This window comes from Adiantum capillus-veneris, chromosome 25 (genome assembly GCF_014529385.1).
Source record: "Adiantum capillus-veneris isolate H3 chromosome 25, ASM1452938v2, whole genome shotgun sequence".
In the NCBI taxonomy this organism is placed as follows: Eukaryota; Viridiplantae; Streptophyta; class Polypodiopsida; order Polypodiales; family Pteridaceae; genus Adiantum; species Adiantum capillus-veneris.
The window spans coordinates 62,443,037-62,449,437 of record NC_140955.1 but is presented as its reverse complement, the minus strand read 5'-3'; the positions used below and the strand labels follow the sequence as shown (position 1 = coordinate 62,449,437).

At 45.7% G+C, this 6,401-nt stretch overlaps 1 pseudogene; it reads left to right on the top strand.

The window, feature by feature from the left end:
- The first annotated feature begins 5,068 nt into the window (after positions 1-5,068).
- Positions 5,069-5,942, top strand: LOC147424982 (uncharacterized; annotated as a pseudogene).
- The last annotated feature ends 459 nt before the right edge of the window (positions 5,943-6,401 follow it).

Below are 6,401 nucleotides of genomic sequence, written 5' to 3'. Positions count from 1 at the left end.
GTGATTGGTACTTGGAATTTGAAAATCCCTGTCTGTCCTTATGTTGGCTGTGTCTCCATTTCTACAAAGGAGATTGATGGTATGTTTAGATTTGGTTGTTCAGATGTACCTACCTCCTCGAGCTCTTTAGCTTCCATATTCCCTTCTCTCAGCAGTTGTTGGCTCTCTTTAAATTCTCTATCTCTTTAAGCAACTGCTCTTCTCTTTGTACCTACATTAGGGCGAGGTCCCATCTTTGTGCTTGTTCTATCTTCAACTCAAGTTCTAGGTATTTGTTTCTCTTTTTCAACATCTTGTAAACTTCATCTATCCCCTTGAGTGAAGCTACGATTGAGTTTTCCCTTATCTGCTTTAGGAATGCTGCTTGGTCATTGATTCTCAGCTCTGAGTATTGCAAGGAAGCATATGCTACATTTAATTGTACTTGGAGCTTTTGTACTGACTAAGTAGTGTTCAAAAGCTCGTTTGTTACTTCAGCCAGCTGTTGGACCTTGCTTTTACATGCGTCTGATAGCTTTGTCAGAAGCTCCCCTAAATATTCCATCTCTTTTTGTTGCTTTTCCTTGACACATTGGTGTTGCTCTGCTTCATTTTTTAGCTCTTTGATCTGGCCTTTAAGATTCTCAATGATGTTCATTTTGTCTTCAAGCTTGCCTTGGAGAGCATCAATCACTTGTTCAAACTCTCAAGCTTTAGCACTACGGCTAAGAGCTGTTGTTCTCATCTTCTTCGTCATCATCTACATCTACTTTGCATATTCATTAACCTGGATGATAACTTCATCAGTTGTTTCCCATTCTTTAGATTCTACCTGAGGATGCTTAAAAGGTCCGGCAAATTTGACTTGCGGCTCTTTAGACGGTTCAACGGATTCTGCCTAAGGTTTTGTAGATGCTTCAGTTGATTCTGCTTGTGATGTTGCAGAAGGTCCAGCTTCATCTTTTTTTATTTCCTTGGGTTTTTCATAACTGGCTTCCTTCTCTTGTTTCTCTTTTCCTTTTGTTTCCTCACCTTCATTGGATTTGTCAGTTGGTGAAGGGCTTGGACTAGGAATTGGTTGCTCTTCTTGTTCAGTAGAGGGTGAAGGTGGTCTTGGAGACATCTCTCCTTCTTCATGTTGTGGTTCAATTTGTTATAATGCAGCTTCTGTTTGCTTTTGTTGTGCAGTCGACTCTTCTTGGGCTCTTCTCTTGCCTTTCTTTGCGCTTCTAATGCCTCCTGTATCTTTACCAATTCGGCTTCTAGATACATTCTCTCAAGCAGATCCTTTGGATCTTCTTGGACTTTCTTCTCGGGGTTCTTGGTTCTAGGACCCTTGATTTTCCTTGGAATCCATGATTCTGGGTTCTCTCCTGTAGCTTGGTGACTTCTTTCATAAGATTCTTTCTCTCTTTCGAACCTTGCTTTTTTCTGTTGAGGTTCTTCCTGATGGGTTTCCACTGCTTTTCTCTTCATTTCTTCTCTCCTTGCCCTTTTTTCTTCATTGTCAAAGCTCTCTTCACTGCTATGGGCTTTAAGTGAGCTTTTTGTTGGTTCTTCATCTGATTTATAGTTTATGTTCTTCTTTGATCTAGTGGCTCGTGGAGAGGGTTGACTTGTGACTATCCATGTATTCTAATATGAGGTTGGCGGCAAGTTATCGGCCATCCCAATATCATGGTATGCAATCCGGCCTAGAACTTCTGGAGCTCCCAAATATGTTACTCCTTCTTCCTTCTTTGTGCTCTTGAGTGTTGTAAGCACGTACTGAGCATGATTAAGATATGTAAACTTTGCAATTTATGAAATGGCTCATGGCAACAACGTTCTTCACTACGTTCTAGTGGGGCTTTCAAACTGAGAACTCATCATTACAATAAACCCTACACTGTCTATGACGTTGGTACAGCCAAACTGTGTCGATCTATGGAAGTGCAGGAAGTCGAGGTATGGGAGTTTGCAGGCAAATGGCAAAGACCTTGAGTAGATATTTGATGGAGCTAGGAGCCAGGTACACCGAGTTGGAGCAGTCGCTAGTCAAAACTGCAATTGTTTTTTTGCTATCACAGGTGGCAGGAGCAAATGCTTATATCACAAGTTTGGGAACGAGGCAAGGGGTGATGGATGCAGGTGCCATGATGTTTATGATATGGGATTTGGGGCAGGCTGTCTGCACGACACTCGACTATCAAGAAGTGTATAGAAAACAAGGCATTGAATAGGTCGAAGATGGTGCAAAAGCCTTGGAGGTCAAAGTGCTTGAGGGTTTCAAAGCTCGATGGGTATCTCCACCAAATGGTGCCGTCGTGAGAGATGGCATGAGAGGGGCAGCCATAAGGCCATTCATCCGCATGGGAAGTAGCCTTTTTATGAAGCTTTGTGCTGGGCACAACTTGAAGCGCGGGTGATGAGAAGCTAAGGGGGAGTTTTTAATCCCAACAATCGGGGTGCCCTCCACTATTGGCAAATTACAAAGCTATTGAAGTGCGACTGGAAGGAGGTGGCCGTGGCTACTTGAAGATGGAAATATTTGGATTTGGTTAGCATGGCCTTGGGGTCTACCAGTTTGGGGTGATTGAGGCTACGGTCAACTTTGCGTGGGGACGGCCGCTAAGTTGCACCAGAGGTCCTTTTTTTTAAAAAAAAAAGATAGCCAAGCTATAAAAAAAACAATGTCTGCAGTCGACGAGCAGCGCTACATGGAAAGTCGACAATTGGAGATTGCATGCAGAGGGTAGTGGCGCCACCTGGGTGAAGCCATACGGAGTTGCATAAAACGAGGGAGTCGGATCAGTTGTAGGGTTGAAGGCGACCAATAGCGAGGTCGCTATTGGCCAGGGCTACAGGAGCCACGGGGTGGCGCAGTTGAATATTAGACAGGGGAGCCACTGGGTTGGCCGACTACTGAGAGGGGCTGCCGGAGGGTGGTGACACCATCGAGGGAAGCCGCCCCTGAGAAGGAGGAGGTGACGGGTTTGCAGAACCCGGGAGTTGCAAGGGTTGGCGAGGGCTGCAGGAGCGCCGCCAAGGGCCGTGAGGAAGGCGATGAATCAATTGGAAGGGTCTGAGCGTTGTTGAGGAGGGCTGGCTTGAGGGGCCGCCAGTGAAGAGGGTGGCCGACCATAGGTGTGAGAGTTGCCAAAGGGCGGGCTGCAGTTATGGCTTGAAGCAGGGAAGCATGAGGCAGTTGGGGGTGAAGGAGCGCTGAAGGGAGGTGTTGCAGGGCAGCGTGATCAAAGAGGAGAGAGGCGCCATCAAGGAAGCAAGGCTATGATGGGTTGATGAAGGCCGCCCGTTCATGCAGGGGCAGCATCGACAGGAGCTCATGTAAGGAGGGGTATAAGCAAAGAAAAGGTGATGCACCGCTTAGAGGGAGAGCGTATCCATGCACACTCTCTCGCCCATACTTCACCATAGACTTTCCGTATGCTATGCCAGGGGTTTTTTCCAATTTAATCCATTGTTGTATATGATCTGAAGCTCAAGAGAATCAGGCTCCCTCTGCTCATTGTTTGAGCACATATATAACATTGTCTTTCGATCTCATGCATGGGTTGTGTATGTGACTTGTTTTTGTACAAGCAAGGGGTGTGCAAAGGGCTACAAAAATCTTGTGGTATGTCGAATGTATTGAGTGAGTGAGTGTTATCTGTATGGTTGTGATATATGTCTTGAGGATGGAAGCTTGTGGGCAAACGTGAGTTTGCCAATGATCTTGAGGTGTCTGAGGGATGGTCGGGTTTGGTCTTGGGCATTAGTTGTTTGCAGATTGCGTATCACGGTGTGTGTTTGCTAGGGGATAGGGGTGCTGTGAGATCACTGAGCTATATAGAGGCATCGAGTTTATGTGTTGGTGGTTTTCCCATTTCCCCCTTTCCATCTTGTGGTGCCCCCACGGAGGACCCACTGATTGCTTCCCGATCGAGTGGTGGTAAATCAAGATGAAGCAGGAGTTTGGTCCAGTGTTCAAAGGAGATGGAGATGCTGACGATTGGATAGACGATTTTGAGCTATTTATGCTGACAGTACTGCGGATGCCAGGTGATGAAGCAAAGCTCCGGACTCTACCTTTGGTACTGCGAGGTAAAGCAAAGGTTTGGTTCGATGGTTTAGAAGATGATTTCAAGCAGAATTGGATCGGATTTCGCAATCAATTCTTACAAAGGTATTGAAAGGTGGTGTCGGCTTCGGAAGTAGATGCAAAGATCAAAGGTTTGCAATAGGACGTAAGTGCAAATTTTGATGTTTTTGTTGGTAAATTTGAAGCTTATTGGGGGGATTTGGCGGCTGCTACCCAAGCAACCAATGCGGGATATTTGAAGCTTGAAAGGTTTCTATCATGCTTGCATCCATATGTTCGTGAGAGAGTCGATTATGAAGATCCAAGCACTTATGATGAAGCCGTCAAAGTTGCCAGACCAAAGAGTCGAAAGATGAAGAAGATGGAGGCAGGATTGTTACAGTCGACAATCACGACAGCCAGTGGACCTAAGCCCAAGCAGGCTTTTTATTGATATGCATTTGATGAAAGCACGTGAAGCTGATGCCAGGCTACCTAGCAGAGGTAGAAGAAGTGCCAACCAGGGCTCAAAAGGTGCAGAGAGGTATATTCAAGGTGCCACATAGCTTGCTTGTTCAAGAGAGCGAGGTGGTAAAAGTTTTTCAAGAAGAGGTGCCAGTTCTAGAGACAGCAATGAGGCTGACAGCCAAGGTGCAAGAATTGACAAGTGCAGAAGAGGAGTTTGACAGCTCTCAAAGATCTAGCAGCAGTTTGGACACAGATAGCATGTGGGAGACTGAATCCCGGTCTTCTAGGTACGAAACTTATGATGTTTTTCATGTAGATGAAGTGGAGAGCAATGTATGTGAGTTGCCTGCCAGCCATTTGAAGGTCGAAGAGAAGTATAGTGTTTCACCTTGTGTGAATCTGTCAGTCGAGCAGCCCTATCAAATGTCATGTGATGGTGAGTCCCTATTGGAGGAAGAGGTATGGTTGGATTGTGCATCCAGTTTGGTTGAAGAATAGGTTTTTGAGAATGACTTGCAGGAGCTAGAAGCAGAAGTTGTGGTATGTCAAAATGATTTGTCTATGCAGGGGGTGGGGCAACCTTGCCTTGGCGAGCAGGTGGAGGTGCACTTTGAAGTTTTAGAGTTGGTTTGTAGCCGTGGAGAGTTAGCTCCGGTAGATGACTCTATGGAACCTGATGCAGGTGCAGCCTATGAGCACGAGGCTCCTTGCAATGAGGAAGGTGCCACCAACCTTGCAGGTGATGAGGTGTTTGAAAAACGGGTTATATCTCTAGCAGGTCATGTTCTTGAGTATGAGAAGGGGGCCTTGGAGCCATTTACAAAGGGTTGGGATACAGCTTTGCAAAGGAATCAGGTTTGCTTGGCTATGCAGCAAGTGGATGCAAATGGCAGGGTCTGGCTGCTTCATGCTATGCTATTGATATCTATGTTGTTGCAAGTTGCTTTGCAGGTTTCAATGCTCATGTGATAAAGATGATGATATGGAGGGTTCTATAGCGGATGGTATGGTAGGATTTTATGGTACAGGTGCTTCAAGTGAGCAAAAGCATGTTTATGGTTGGCACGAGGGCTTATTGATGTAGGGTGACAAAGCTGGATGCTATGAAGAGCTAGAAGGATGGCGTGTCTATTGGTCAACAAGTGCAAAGAGGAGCTTCTGCAATGGGCATATTTTACATGTGGATGGCCATAGCCAATGCTTTATATTTGATCCAGGTGGAGCCTACACTATGATTGGGGAAGCTGTGAGCTTTCCATTTGACCTTGGCGGGTGATGCAATAGCAGATGCTTTTCTCTCTATCTCTATCCTATCTATATAGCAGCTATATTATTATCTTTCCTATGCAGTCTATGTAGCTATTTTTATCATGCTCTCTATACATACTTATTATACCTAAATCATACTGTGGTTGAGCATGAATGCTCAACAAGGGGGTGGGCAATCATGGTACAGCCAAACTGTATCGATCTATGGAAGTGCAGGATGTCGAGGTATGGCAGTTTGCAGGCAAATGGCAAAAACCTTGAGCAGATATTTGATGGAGCTAGGAGCCAGGTACACCGAGTTGGAGTAGTCGCTAGTCAAAACTGCAAGTGTTTTTTTGCTATCACAGGTGGCAGGAGAAAATGCTTATATATCATAAGTTTGGGAACGAGGCAAGGGGTGCTGGATGCAGGTGCCATGAAGTTTTTGATATGGGATTTGGGACAGGCTGTCTGCACGACACTCGACTATCAAGAAGTGTATAGCAAACGAGGCATTGAATAGGTCAAAGATGGTGCAAAAGCCTTGGAGGTCAAAGTGCTTGAGGGTTTCAAAGCTCGATGGGTATCTCCACCAAATGGTGTCGTCGTAGGAGATGGCATGAGAGGGGCGGCCATAAGGCCATTC